Consider the following 16,495-nt stretch of genomic DNA (forward strand, 5'->3'; position numbering starts at 1 on the left):
AGATGATAAAGAACGATGTAGTATACATATGGGATAGAAGGGAAAAGGATGTGTTTTCCCATATCAAACAAGATATCGCACAAGCACTTACATTATAAACCCAGACTTCAGTAGATATTTTTTTCTCTACACCTTTGCCTCTGACACTTCTCTTGTCATTGTGCTCACACAAAAGGATGACCAAAATAATGAGTGGCCTATATATTTCATGAGTGCTAGTCTTCAAGGACCTTAACTCAATTATCCCACCCTTGAAAAGCAATATTATGCAGTATACAAGGTTGTGAAGCATTTTTAGCCCTATCTTCTAAAAAATCATTGTATTATCTTTGTTCCCCACCCAGTAGTCAGATCACTGTTTGTACAACAAGAGTTGGGTGAGAGGAGAGTGAAATGGATGACTGGTCTATAGGAATATGACTTAGAATTCAAACCAATTCACACAATCAAGGGTCACGGTCTATGTCAACTAACATCAGAAGAAGAAGATCTCGCAGGTTGGGAGCAAGAAATCAAAATATACAATGTTGAGAGATCTTCCTCCACTATTGTCATGAACTCTTGGTACACGGATGTGCACCAATACCTTGAGAACAACAATGATCCCTCCCATCTATCCACATGGAAAAACATGGCACTCAGACTCAAAGCATTATCTTACCAACTGGTGCATTTGGTGCTTTTTAGAAAGCACCATAATGGAGTATTTCTCGGGTGTTTAGAAGCACATGATTCAGAGAAAGTACTCCATGATCTCCACGACGGACCAGCCAGGGGACATTTTGTGGGTAAAAAAGCAATTCATAAAGTCATGTAGGTTGACTTTTACTTGCCTACATTATTCAAAGATGCTCGTGTTTATGCCCACAAGTGTTCGATTTTTCACAGGTGTGCCAATAGAAACAAGAAGTCAGTCGCCCCATTGCAACCCATTGCAGTTGAATAACCTTTTAAACAATGGGGCTTGGATATTATTGGAGAAATATTTCTGCATTGATTGAAGTAGCACTGTTATATTCTCACTGCTACATATTATTTCACGTGGTGGGCAGAATTCATTCCTCTCAAACAGGTGAATGATCAGGAAGTCATAAATTTCCTTTAGCAGAACATTATTTTTAGGTTCAACATTCCTACTTCACTTGTTTTTGAGAATAAATCATACTTTTCATCATTAATAATTTACTATTTTGCATTGGAAAATGGTATTATATTGAAACATTTAGCTAAGTATTATCCGCAAGGTAATGGTCTTGATGAATCCACAAATAAGAACCTAATTCACGTCATCAAAAAGACCATATTATCTGAGCAACAAAACTGGCACTTTGCTTTGGTAAATGATTTATGGGTTGACTGAGTCACACCAAGGCCCTCTTTGAACACCTCCCCTTACTTCCTAGTATATGGAAAAGAAGCCATCTTCCCGCCCAACATCTACTTGTTTGCGTACAACTTTCGCAAGAATCCCAAGGCAATCCATGCTTATTAATGCAACGTAGGATGGAAACCCTTCACAAATTACAGGAAGAAAAGTTGAAAGCAAAAGAAAAAATTTCACTTCATCAAAATCATATCAAGAGGTGCTTCGACAAGAAGTATACATGGAAGAACAACTTCAGTGTGGGTGACCTAGCCTTGAAGTGGGACAAAGCCCATGAGGACAAGGGAAACACACTAATTTTTAGTCCCTGTGGATTAGGCCATTCATTGTCCACGAAAATCTTGGCCAACACATTTATCATCTTCAATCACTTGACAAGAAGATTGACTATCTCCCTGTCACTATCAAAGAATTAAAACACTACTTCGAATGAAGATCTGTGGTTGTGCCCTACACTACATACATAGTCTTTTCTTTCTTGTTTGTTTGAATTTTGTTTTGTTTTCGTCGTGTCAATAAGTGTTGTGCATGAACACATTGTGGATTCTTAGTATGCATGTGGCTGAACTCTAAAGAGTCTTGTGACACTTCAACATTTGGATAACCTTTTGTCCATCTTCCTTGTGTTGGTTATATCTTTTGGCCAATGAAGTTCTGACAAAAAATACGATCTGTCCGTAAGGAGAGTTTTGGTCCAACCATGAACCTGTTTCTATTCGAGAAACCTTATGCCCATAATCGGTTTTGTGTTTCAGTGTTTTGATGCTTATCCAATCAGTAGAAGAGGAGAAGGGGAAAAATCTAAATGAACAAACCTAAATCAGAGGTCTCTATATGATTCTCTGAAGGAACAACCTCTTCTCTCTCAATAAGTCGGGATCCCTCTTCCACCACAAAATAAATAAGTGTCGATGCACAATCCTCTTTAAAATAAATAAATAAATGCAAAATAAGAGAAATTCTTCCTCCACAGAGAGGTGAAGCATGCAACTCCGTCGGGGTACTGTCCAGGCTCACTGGCCGCAGGGAAATGTTTGTGTTCCTGCATGACTCCACTAGGGCACTGTCTAGGCCTAGAGGCAATAGAGCAACACTAGAGATGAAAAATTATACTATGAAAATGTTAAGCTCATGAGATACACTACCCTTCCCAACTCGAAACATTTTGATATCGTTGAACCTTATGTTGTGTTCAACCAAGAAGGCATAAAGGGGACCATGTCTATTTATTGGATAAGTGGGAAGACCAAAGTAACCTTCACGATGAATCAATACTCCATGAAGAACTAAGGCCCTGCACAAAAGAATTTAACCGAGATAGAGAAGCTGTAATTCTACCAGTGTGTGGCTAAGTGTTTTAGTTGCTACAACACCCTACAAAATTTTGTCTTGCACTCAATTTCGGAGCCTTCCTTGGTCTTGCATACTGTTGTTGCAAACACCGAAAATCATTTCATGAGATTTCTTGAAGTAGTTTGATCCATTTTGCAAGTTGGGTTAACAGTCGAATTTCAACAATATTTGGCAGTCACACGATGTGTAAAATCATATTCTGATGGTTTCAAGGGCCTATCTATGTGTATATGAGTTTTTCTAACTATGTAAGCATTTGTCACGCTCATTCACAAATTTTGAGCACTGTCGCACAAGTGTCGTCATGGTCGTCCCAAAGTCTATCTTAAGTGTCGCACTTGTCGTAATGGTGATAAAGTGGTCACACAGAGGGAAATACATTGTTCTTGTGTCTTGGTTTATCTATGTTGTTGTGTCATCAAGTATTCTAAGTGTGAGATCACAGCCGATCTTATCACCGTTCATATCAGTGTAACCGATCATCTTACACTTAGCCATTTTTTAGAAGGCCTCCCGACTAAGGAACTTGGCATCACTCGACCTCACTGAACTGCGCATTACGTAGTTCCAACCCTCTAGTTGAGACCTTTCCCCTTGACATTGCGCAATGTGTAGTTCCTGCCTCCCGGGACTGTTGCACTGCGTAGTTACTGTGGTCAAGCTTCGGCCTTGGCCTCTAGAATTACACAATCATTCCTCCTAGCTCGACTTTCACTATGCACTGCGCAATCACAAGCCTCAAGCTCATCCCCTTAGCCTCTAAACTGCACAATTGCATAGTAGCCCTACCTCCTGTTCCTCCCAAAACTACACAGTTTGTTCTCTCAAGCTCATCCACTTAGCGTGTCCCACTGGCTCTCAAAATTGCGTATTCTTGTCCTTCAGTCTTGCCTGAACTACACACTGCGCAGTCTCAGAGCTCAAGCCTCACCCATGATTGTTGGAACTATGCACTGCGTAGTAACTGAGCCCTCTCTCCCAACCTGTCACCTAGTTCCGGCTCAGTTAATGGATCAAAATGCATTATCTTAGACTAGGAGGTTTTCAGACAAATGTCATCTCGTCATGAGTGAATTGCAGATACAGGTATCCTATCACAACATAGAAAGATGATGAAGAAGGAGATGAAGGAGGAAAGCTTGTTGGAAGACACACTTGTAACTGAACACACAAGCTAATGAATTAAGAAAAGCATTAGAGAGATAAGTTAGTTCTTTGGGGAGCAAGGAGTGGTTCCAATACTTCACTACTAGAGCTAGCGATGTACATTGTAAACACATGTCTTGGAACTTTTACTTAATAACACAAGCCTTCAAGGCCAACACGTTCTTCCTACATGGATTATGAATGTTTGTAAGACTATTCTATGGATGTGTGTACTTCATGTTTGCTTTCACATGGGCTAAGATAGTTGAACTATTTCAGCTGTTTAGTACTTATTTTATTGAGAACGTGTTGTAATGGTTGTTATTGTTGTCCCATTCTGCAGAATATTAGAAAAACTTTCTTCATTTGTTGGTTGTAACAATTGTCGCATCCTTTGTGGATTATTCCGCTAGATGTTAGACGGATCCTTCGAGATCATGTGTGTCTCTTCTTGGGTGGTACTACTACCTTGCTCTTGGAGGCTCACTTTTCTCCTCTCTTCATGGTAGAAGAACCTTGACACATTTACAACTAAACATTCAGCAGGCACACCTTATTGATTTTCAAAGGTACCATTGCATCCCTCTCTCTTGCAGACAGTTAGAGCCAAGTCAAATCTTTAAGGATTCAACAACCAGGTCTTTATACCGGAGGGGAATCCTACACCAAATGGTGTGAGGTATAATTGGGACTTGATATCGGGGAGATCCCCTGAATGTTGGCAAGTTCAGTACCGTCAACAAGTGGATAATTGGTGGTTGAATAATGCATGGCAGTGAATGATGTGAAGGGAGAAGAGAGAAGAATTGAGAAAATGAAGGAACTTGCATATACATTTATAATATTTCAAATAACAGAACAAAATAAGATAATGAAATAAACATTTAATCAAAATCCAATTTGACACATGATGCGGAGAACATATATTCACCCTGGTGTCACCACAATTTATAAAAACATTAAATGAACAATACCATTATACCTAAACAAAAAGAATCTATATTATGGACTAAAAATATATGAAAACTTGTATTGAGAGATAATTTTAATTCACCATACCTAACTATGTAGTACACTAAATGATCATGTGCCATTGATTACAACATTGGTGGCCGAAACTAGCATCAATGCATTAATAGGGATGGGTGGAGTCCTATCAAGGTGTAGCAACTAGAAGCCGAGGAACAAACGATTGAGAGCCCGCTAAAGAAATCAACATGAGAAGAGAGAATTTGTCCCATTGGGAGAGACATTGGACTCCACTGTTCAAGTACGCACCAATAAAACAAAGGCAAACAGTAAACATGTAGACATACTCCACAAAAAAGCTTGGATGCAGCTTGCAATGCAGCTTTTTGTGTAATTTATTCTCCGCATTTCGTCCATTCTCAAGTTTATGATGCAATTGCGACTTTTTTTTAACACAATAAGCACGTTCATTCAACATTGGCACTACAAGAACTTGCACAAATCTAAAGTGTAAGTGGCCATCACCAGATCCACTACAGACACCACTCACTCTTCTCATCCCAAAGTATTACAACAGACCGTTCAAATTGAGTAGATTGAAGTGGATAGTAGTGAGAAATATTAGTGATGGGGTTCAAGCTTTATTTCGCATTGGTTTTTCTATGCACTCTACTATTCGGCCTCGCCATTACTAATGATGGAAAGGTGCGGGCTCTTAATTTCTTCAAACTAATTCTAATTTCGCTACAAGATTACTTAGTTTTAATGTCGCTAATTTCACTGATCTCCATGCAGGTGCACATTGTATACATGGGGAGATTACTCTACAATAATAGACAAGAGATTATAACCAGTCATCTGCAGGTTCTTTCGTCTGTTCTCAAAAGGTATGAAATTATGAAATATTCAAATTTCAGAATTTCACAGGTGTGGCTATTAATTGATTTTATATTTTCAAATTTATGTCTCGAGTTTTATCTATGGTATTCATTTTTAATTGAAATGTAGTTTTATTATTATTATAATAATAGATGTTTCTAGTTGACCCATCATCGGAGAAATTGATTTTATTGTTATTATATTTATGTGTGGGCCGGGTATTTGAAATTTTGCAGTCCGAGACACACAGGGCAATCTCTGGTATGTGGCTATACTTCTGATTTCAATGGATTCACAGCTCTATTATCCAAAGAACAAGCGACTACATTAGCTGGTACGTTTCGTTAACGACTGTGTTTCTTAATGAGTAAGCCCCCAGGTTCCTATTCTAATATATAAATTCCCACGATTTAGCAGGGAAAGCAGGAGTATTATCAGTGTTCCCTGATCTAGTGTTAAACCTTCATACAACGCACTCATGGGAATACTTCGAAAAAGACTTGGCCATGGCAGGCTCTTCTTACAGAGAACCGAAATCTTCTGGCGCTGATGTCATAATAGGGTTTCTAGATACAGGTATATTAGTCTTTTGAAACTCCATTTGGTTAAGTTCAATTTTGATTGTAGAGTTAGGGAGAAATATTTGAAATTGGACTATTTTAGAATTAGTATAATAACGAACATGTTTATTTATTTTAAATTTATTAAAAAAAAATTATAAAGAGATTGATTTTCTTATTTTATATTTATGAATTCTGAAAAGTGTATTGTTAAAAACCCATTAATTTGTTTGGAAAATAATGGAATTTCTTTTTGTAAGATCATGATAAAATTTGTCACAATTTTTTTAAAATCTGAGTTATAGCTGTCAAATTTCAGGATTTTGGGTGCCTAGGTTCTTCATGTTGTTGAATCCATTTCCATCCTAAAAAAACCAAATCAAACATTACCATTCTGATTCTTTGAAAAAAAAAAAAGATTACAGGTGGAAAGAAAATTGCAGCCAGGGTTGAAATATGTGTAGAGTCAATTTAATTAATTTTTTATTTTTCTCTTTCATTTTTGTCTCCCATTCAATTGAGAAAACCAAATTTGAAAACATAATTTAAAAAAATTCTAAAATCCTCAATCTAATTAAATTAAAAGAAATGAAATTTTGAAATATGTTAAGAGTAATATGCTTGTCCTAAGAAACACTCTCTAATATGTTAGAGATGTAATATTTAAATTTAAAGAAATGACATTTAGAAATATGTTAAGAGTAATATGCTTATCCTAAAAAACACTCTCTAGTATGATAGAAATGTAATATAATATTATGTTCAAGGTTTTGACTCAATCAAATTACATAAAATTAAAAAATATTTAAAAATAAAATGAAAAAAATAATAATTATAATTATTAATAAAACATTTTGATTTCATTCAATTAAATTAAAAAAAAATAACATAAAATAAATGATTATAATTATAATTAATAATTAAAAATTGATTCGTCATCTATTAATTATTAACATTGAGTGAAAAGAGATTTGAGACATCAAATCCAGTGTAGTTTTTTTTTTTTAAATAAAAAGAGATTTCATACATGTTAATGCTGAGCTGTAATTTTTTTTAAAGTGAAAAAAGATTTGAGACATAAATTTTTGATGCCCGAGTAGATTTAAATTAAATAAATCTATGCTGATTATAATGATTTTTTATTATTTTTTAAACAAATTCATATAACTTGTAAGAAAATAATATTTTATCTTGAAGGCATTTGGCTCGAAGCAGCCAGCTTCAGTGATAAGGGTATGGGCCCTATTCCTTCGCGGTGGAAGGGAAAGTGCATTAAGGGAGAAGGTTTCAATGTCTCCAACTGCAACAGGTGATCTATGCAACTGAAATAAGTTCGTTGGTTGTTTCTATTCTTGTTTGACTTACAGCTAAAATAGTATTGTTGTCTTAACAGTAAAATAATTGGGGCAAGATATTACTCAGGTGGAGAGGACGATGATTTGGTGACAAGTATTAAACCGAAATCAATATTGCCACAAACAAGGACTGCAAGAGATTATCAGGGGCATGGCACGTTTACAGCTTCCACTGCAGCTCGCAACTTTGTGGATAATGCAAATTATAATGGTCTCGCCAGAGGTGGACCGACCAGTTTCTCTACTAGAATTGCCATGTATAGGGTTTGTGGGCTGGACTATGGTTGTCCAGGTGTACAGATTTTAGCTACCTTTGACGATGCAGTTAAAGATGGAGTGGATATTGTATCCATCTCAATTGGAGGAAAACAGGCCGATTTTGTGAACGATCCAATTGTCATAGCAGCATTTCATGCTACTCAGAAAGGAATTCTGGTTGTATCCTCTGTGGGAAATGAGGGACCAGATTCCCAAACAGTGGTTAATGTTGCGCCATGGATTTTTATAGTTGGAGCGACCTCAATCGACCAGGATTTCCAGTCAAACGTTGTGTTAGGCAACAGTAAACTTATTCAGGTGAGAACAAGGGAAAACAAACACAATAGTATAATGTTTTTTCACTTTACAAAACAATTAATAATTTCATTTCTTCACAAATTTACTGATAGATTCTGCCATTTAAGAGCATGCCCTGTTTTTATAGCGATAATTTCATGCATGTTCCTAATAGTATTCAAGACTATTTTATAAAGAAGTCGACTAAAGGGGCAATAAAATGCAGTTTTGTCACTCTCTCGAATTACCAAAACAATTCTGATGATCAAACAAATGTGGATTAGATCTAGAAACAAACCTGTTGTTAAATGCATATAAATTAGTTACATTTTTCATGATTTGTAGATCCAATATTTTGGGATTTGGCTTTAAAGATTTGTACTGTGCATTTAGGGTAAGGGCATCACCTTTTCGAATCTCATTCAATCGGTCGTGCACCCGCTTGTGTACGGAGGAAGCATACCTGCCAAGTCCTGTGACCAACCTTTGACCCAGTAGCCGCAAGGTAACTTTCCAACACAGATTTAACATAGGGAAATTAAAGTATACAATGTAGGAATTTTATAAATATATTTTTTATGAAGAGGGAAATTCAAAGGAAGGTATTGTGAAGCAATTGTGTTCCAGAGTGCTTAGATGCAAACAAAACGAAAGGAAAGATTGTAGTCTGTATTGCAAATGACACAGCTACATCGAGGGGATACATGGAAGTAGAAATCTGTTGGAAAGATTAATGCCAACCACGGCCTTAAACACACTAACAACCAATATACTTGTCCAGTCAACCACTGCACAGTTGCAATTTTGTTTTAGAGACAAAAGCACTGGAGTCAGAATAGAAGTTCAAAGCAGACCATTCCGCAACACATCATAGAAGTTAAAGCATTTAATGAAGTTTAATAAATAGATATGGGCAAACACTCATTCCACACTCCACAACACTTGCAAGTTCAGAAAATCATTTACTATGTAAAATCGTCCATGTTGCGTATTAAATATTTTGTCTGTCATGTAATTAATGTGAAATTCGTATGTTAGGATAAATATGCAAGTGAAAGTCATTTGTAATGTTGGGCATGTTGGGCAAGTTAGGGAGTGAGAGTCTATGAAATAGTGAGGAGAAATCTGGAGGAAATTTTTGTGGGAGCGTGAAAACTAGTTTTACGGAGTTTTACAGAAGTTTACTCCACAACCCAGTAATGCGTTGTGTTTTTCACTTGGAGCTGCAGCCTCCATTTATCACGAGAATATAACTTCTTTATGTTTTGACATATAATATAAAGTGTGCTCAGTTGCGTTATGTTTCTAACTTTACACAAGTAAATTTGAGAAACCTTTTTCATTTTACTCTGTTTTGCCGTGAGTGAACTCTGTGTTTTAATTAAGTCCATGTGTGGTTGCGATATCCCAACTGAAGTTGACCTTGCCTACTCTTCTGCAACTGATTTCGAGTCCCTTTGCCCTCGTAAAATTTTTCTAACATGGTGTGTAAAAACAATTTTCCCTCGTAAAAATTTTCTAACATGGTATCAGAGCGGGTTAAATATTGTTAGTGTAAAAACAAATGTTTTTACTAGCAGTAAGAATTTTTTGAGGGCAGATTGCTTTTAGCATATTTACGAGTAAGTAGAAAGTTTTTTACACTCAGAAATGGCAACATCAAGCACAAGCTTTACTAATCCTCAAATACCTCAGTTTAATGGAAAAAATTATGATTATTTGGCTATTACAATGAAGGCCCTATTTTCGTCTCAAAACTTTTGGGATTTGGTGGAGAATGGTTTTCCAGAACCAGCGGATGCAACAACGTACAATGCATTGTCTCAAGTAGAAAGGGATTTGTTAAGGGACAACACAAAGAAGGATTCAAAAGCCTTGTTGTATATTTTCCAAGCAGTTCATGAAAGTATTTTTCCAAGGGCTGCAGCAGCAACGAAGTCCAAGCAAGCATGAGACACCCTCCAGATAGCCTACCAAGGCATGGCAAAAGTCAAGACAACAAAACTACAAATGTTGAGAAGATATTTTGAAACACTTTGCATGAAAGAGTCTGAGAATATAGAATCGTTTTTTTACACATGTAAGTGGGTTGGTTACTCAAATCAGGTCTCATGGTGAGACACTTGAGGAAAGAAGAATAGTTGAGAAAGTTTTGAGAAGTTTGCCAGCAAGGTTTGAGGCCATTGTTGTGGCCATAGAAAAGACAAAGGATCTCTCATATTTCTCAGTGGATGACCTTAATGCATCACTGATTTCTCATGAATATAGATTGAATAGAGCAGCAAGCTCCTCATTGGAGCATGCCTTCAAGACACAAGTCTCATTTGGCCAAGGTCGAGGCAGAGGAAGATCATATGTTAGAGGAAGAGGAAGAAGCCCACACAAAGGTGGAAGAAGCAACCCTTCAAGCTCAAGTGGAAGGGGCAGCAATCAAAATCCAAGTGAAGGCCCAAGCCAAAATCAAGCACAAGGTCAGAGGTATGATAAATCTCAAGTTCAATGTCATCACTGTAAGAAGTATGGTCATTATGCAAATGAATGTAGAAAGAAGAAATATGACATTAGTAACAAACCAAGTGTAAATTTCACAAAAGAAAATCAGAACCATGATAGCATGTTTTTAGCTTGTAATGTAGCACAAGAAAAAAAAGTGATATATGGTATCTAGATTCAGAGTGTAAAAACCACATGTCAGGGAACATAGAAATGTTTTCCAATCTAGATGAAAGTGTGAAATCTGAAGTGACATTAGGGACTGATAGCAAAGTCTCTGCCATGGGAAAAGGAAGAGTTAATATCCTAACAAAGAAGGGGGAGAAGAAGTACAACTTAGATGTTTACCTTGTCCTCGGTCTGGCGCATAAGCTCATAAGCATTGGACAACTCATGCAAAAGGGCTACAATGTCTTCTTCAAAAATGATGAGTGCACAATTTTGGATAGGCCTCCAAGTAGACAGTTGATTGCAAAGGTTCAGATGACAAACAATAGAATGTTTCCCCTAAAGATAAGATCAGATTTGAAGGAAGAAGGTGCACAAGCACAACTATCAATGAACTCACAAGAGGATGGAAGAAAAGATGCAGTTGTCACACAAGTGAACTATCAAGTAGAGGTAAAAGATGAAAATTGGTTATGGCATTTGAGATTTGGACATCTCAACTTTGGAGGTTTGAATTTGCTGCATAGAAAAGGCATGGTGAAAGGGTTACCACTCATAGAAAAACCGAACAGCCTATGTGAAGGATGTATCTTGGGCAAACAACATAGAGAGACATTTCCAGTAGGAAAGTCAGTAAGGGAAAAGGCACCTTTGGAGATTGTCCACTCAGATTTATGTGGACCAATGCAGACACCATCAATTGGTGGCAGCCACTATGTATTGACCTTCATAGATCACTGCACAAGGAAGACATGGGTCTATCTTCTAAAACAGAAAAGTGAAGTGTTTGAGCGATTTCGCCAATACAAAGCTCTTGTTGAGAAGAAAAGTGGACACTACATCAAAGTCCTCAGGACTGACAGAGGTGGTGAATACATCTCAAATTACTTCCTTCGATTTTGCAGGGAGCATGGAATTCACAAGAAATTTACAACAAGGTATACACCTTAGCAAAATGGTGTGGTGGAAAGGAAGAATATGACCATTATGGAAATGGAAAGGAGTATGTTGAAGGCAAAGCATTTTCCAAATGATTATTGGGTTGAAGCTGTCACTTGTGCAACATATATCTTGAATAGATGTCCAACCAAAAGCGTCCAGAACATGGTTCCTAAAGAAGCATGGAGTGGAAGAAAGCATAGTGTCACTCACATGAAAGTCATTGCTTGTGTGGCATATGCACATGTCCCAGATGAGTTGAGGAATAATTTGGACAGCAAGGGGGAGAAATGTATATTTGTTGGATACAATGATGAATCCAAAGCATACAAGCTCTACAATCCATCAACCAAGAAGGTCATAATCAACAGAGATGTGCAGTTCATAGAAAAGGAAGCATGGGATGGAACTTTAGAGAAGAAAGTCAATGTGAAAGCATGTATACCACATGAGGACAAAGAGGAATTTACAGCAGCAAGCAATTCCTCAACAATGACTCCCTCTACTCCTATTCAAGCTCAACAAAATAGGCAACAAACAACACCATCAACAAATAATAGGACAACGTCACATAGTAAAGCAAGTGATTCTCCAAGCACACCGCAAAGCGCAACACCAAGTGACATGTCAAGCCCATCTTCAGCAAGCATAAGAAGATCAAAATTCAGAAATTTAAATGAGATCTATGAGCACGATGAGGTTGATAACAACGCTAGTCTGAATTCCTTATTTGCATTATTTTGTCATGTAGAGGACCCAATCCATTTTGAAGATGCAGTCAAAGAAGAAAAATGGGTTGTGGCAATGGAGGAAGAAATAGAAGCAATAGAAAGGAACGACACATGGGAGTTAGTGAATCTTCCGCAAGGAAAAGAAGTCATTGGAGTGAAGTGGGTCTATAAGACCAAGAGCAATGTCGACGGCAAGATTGAAAGGCATAAAGCGAGGCTAGTTGTCAAAGGATACAAGTAGCAGCATCGAAGAGATTATTCGGAGACATTTGAGCCAATCGCGAGGATGGAGACAATGCTTACAGTTGTGGCGATTGCCGCGCAACATAAATGGAAAGTATATCAGATGGATGTAAAGTCGGCATTCTTGAATGGAGTGCTGAAATAGGAAGTGTACATTGCACAACCACCTGGTTATGAGGCAGAAGGCCAAGAAGACAAAGTGTATCGGTTGAGGAAAGCTCTTTATGGGCTGAAGCAAGCACCATGTGCATGGTACAGCAGGATAGATGCCTACTTTTTGGACAATGGTTTCGACAAGTGTGATGGAGAGCCTACCCTCTACATCAAAGAGAATGATGATAAGATTTTCATAGGTAGTGATGATTTCCTCATCGCTGATTTCAAACAAGTCATGAGGAATGAATTTGAAACAACTGACTTGGGGTTGTTAACATATTTTTTGGGCATAGAAGTAAAGAAAACAGAAAATGATATTTTTATCTCTCAAGAAAAGTATGTGGCAGATATTTTGGAGAGATTTAATATGCAAACAACAAGCCCACACCAACTCCAACTGTCATGGGGTTGAAGTTGAGCAAATAAGATTACAACAACAATGTCAATCCGACATTATACAAAAGTATGATAGGCAGTCTGATGTATTTGACCGCCTCTAGGCTAGATATAATGTATGCAGTGAGCTTGGTGTCGAGGTTCATGGAGACACCCAAGGAGACACATTGGCAAGCAACGAAAATAATTCTAAGGTATGTCAATGGGACAAAATAGTATGGCATTTTGTACACCGCAACAAGTGATTTCAGGCTGGTTGGTTACACTGACAGTGATTGGGTAGGAAGTGTCAATGACAAAAAGAGCACGTCAGGATATGTTTTTCATTTGGGTTTTGGAGCCATTTCATGGGCCTCCAAGAAGCAGCCGATAGTTTCATTGTCAACAACAGAAGCTGAATATGTCGTAGCAACAACAATAGTGTGTCAGGGAGTTTGGATGAGAAGGATGTTGAGGGATCTTCGCTGCGACCAAGAGGGAGTGACAACTATTTTCTGCGACAACACATCTGCAATTTCATTTTCAAAGATTTTGTCTTTCACAAGAGGACCAAGCATATTGATGCTAAATATCATGTTATCAGAGGGTTGATTAACAATGATGAAATTGTGTTGGAGCACTCCAGGTCACAGGAACAATTTGCTGATATTTTCACAAAGCCATTGGCACGTGAAAGTTTTGTTTATCCCAAAGATTGTTTGGGAATTTTCAATGGCGGCAGTTGTTATTAAGGGGGAGTGTTGGAAATATTAATGTCAACCACCACCTTAAACACACTGAAAACCAGCATACTTGCCCAATTATTAAGGGGGAGTGTTGGAAATATTAATGTCAACCACCACCTTAAACACACTGACAACCTGCATACTTGCCCAGTCAACCACTGCACGGTTGTGATTTTGTTTGATAGGCAGAAGGACAGGAGTCAGAACAAAAGTTCAGAGTGGACCATTCCGCAACACATCAAAAAAGTTAATGAATTTAATGAATTTTAATAAATAGATACGGGCAAACATTCATTCTGCGACTGTTGCCCACACTCCACAACACCTCGAAGTTCAGAAAATCATTTACTATGTAAAATCACCCACGTTGTATATTAAATATTTTGTTTGTTATGTAATTAATGTGAAATTAGTATGTTAGGATAAATATGCAAGTGAAAGTCATTTGTAATGTTGGGCATGTTGGGAAAGTTAGGGAGTGAGAGCCTATGAGGTAGTGAGGAGAAAATCATGGAGGAAATTTTGGTGGGCGTGTGAAAACTAGTTTTATGGAGTTTTACAGAAGTTTACTCTATAACCTAGTAATGCGTAAATCACAATAAGTTTGTTGTGTTTTTCACTTGGAGCTACAGCCTCCATTTATCACACGAATGTAATTTCTTTATGTTTTTACATATAATATAAAGTGTGTTTAGTTGTGTTATGTTTTTAACTTTACACAAGTAAATTTCCGCAACCTCTTTTATTTTACTCTGTTTTTCCATGAGTGAACTCTGTGTTTTAATTAAGTCCCTATGTGATTGCGATATCCTCCTGCAACTTAAAGATTTACCTTTCCGCAATTGAAGTTGACCTTTCCTACTCTTTGCAACTGATTTCTGAGTTCCTTTGCCCTCGTAAAATTTTTCTAACAAAATTGAGTAGTACACTGGAGTCGTAGGCATGATTGTTGTGGATGACTTACAACTATCTAAAGCATTTGAGTACGGTACCTTTGCAGGGACTGCAATAAGTAAATCATCTGCAACAAGGATATTTTCTTACATAAACTCAACCAGGTGCGTTTGCCCACAATCCCTGCTCTTTTCACATGCTTATATCGATTCATTTGGCTCATCCAATTACAGTGTGGCAGTTTATAATCTTCCAAGCCTTGTCATTATAGAAATCCTTTTGCAACAATTACTCCATTCACGGTGGTTGCAAATGAGAAGCCGACTACTGTTGTTGCATCTTTTTCATCAAGAACATTCTCAAGGTAAGTAGTGGCCAATTTAGAGCTTAATTAACTTTCAGAAGCTAATTATGAGAGATCGTCACAACCTAAATCTTTCAATTGATATTTGCATTTAGACATCAGTACACCAGGTCTGAACATCAGAGGCGATGTCTACCACATTTTACATGATGTCTGGAACTTCCATTGCAATTCCTCATGTTAGCGGAGCTGCTGCATTTTTAAAATCTATGAATCCTACTTAGAGCCCCTCTGCTATCAAATTAGACCTGATGACAACAGGTACTTATGATCAAGTTTTATTCTTGAAATGTGTCATGTAATAATGAAAATATCACATTGACCAAAGCCTGGAGATCCTTTTTCCTTGTTATTCTGAAAGATTGGATATTTATAATTCCAGTGATTCCTAAATTGAATTTAGTACTTTGAAATGCACAATCCCTTAAAGAAAGATTTTTCCTAGGGTTAGTTCAGGGCCATCCTTGAAGTCAAGTACTGAATTAGTTCAACTAGTGATTGTAGTCAATGTTAATGGTAATGGGTATTTAATTATTTGAATGTCAGCATATATGTCCTTTGTCACGAAAATTCTTGTTTCACAACTACATATTTTTCTGACCACTGCACTCTAATGTATATGGCAGCGATTGTAAGGAAAAATATGGGATTTTTTTTTACTAATGCATCAAATATCGTTGGGACGCCATTTGATTTGGAGCGTGAGTAGTAAATCCAATCGGAGCTCTGCATCCAAGACTTGTATATGAAACATCAATCGATGATTACTTCCACTTTCTATGTAATTACGGTCTAGACTCTGAGAATATCAAGCTCATTGTTGCGAATAAAACCTATAGTTGTCCATCCGGTGCAAAGGTGGACCTGATCAATAACATGAACTATCCAAGTATAGCCATTTCCAAGTTAAATATTGTGAATGTGAGTACAAACATAAGCAGAAGCGTCATAAACATCAGTGCTAATCTCGCACCGACTTACAAGGTTACCATTGGTGCACCACTGGGTCTGAGTGTGAAGGTTTCCCCACAAATTCTTCAATTCTCTGAAACTACCAAGAAGGTGTCTTTCAATGTAGTTTTTAGAGCAACCAAGGTTGCCACCAAAGGATATGTTTTCGGTACATGCGTGTGGAGCGATGGAAAGCACAATTTTCGTACTCCTTTTGTAGTGAATCTGGTGTGA

General features: G+C 37.4%; 1 pseudogene; it reads left to right on the forward strand.

Annotated features, from left to right (window-relative positions):
• Positions 1 to 5,479: 5,479 nt before the first annotated feature.
• Positions 5,480 to 16,495, forward strand: LOC149221153 (CO(2)-response secreted protease-like; annotated as a pseudogene).

This window comes from Pinus tabuliformis, chromosome Q, assembly GCF_031772625.1.
Source record: "Pinus tabuliformis cultivar Carrire ecotype Pingquan chromosome Q, CPIR1, whole genome shotgun sequence".
In the NCBI taxonomy this organism is placed as follows: domain Eukaryota; kingdom Viridiplantae; phylum Streptophyta; class Pinopsida; order Pinales; family Pinaceae; genus Pinus; species Pinus tabuliformis.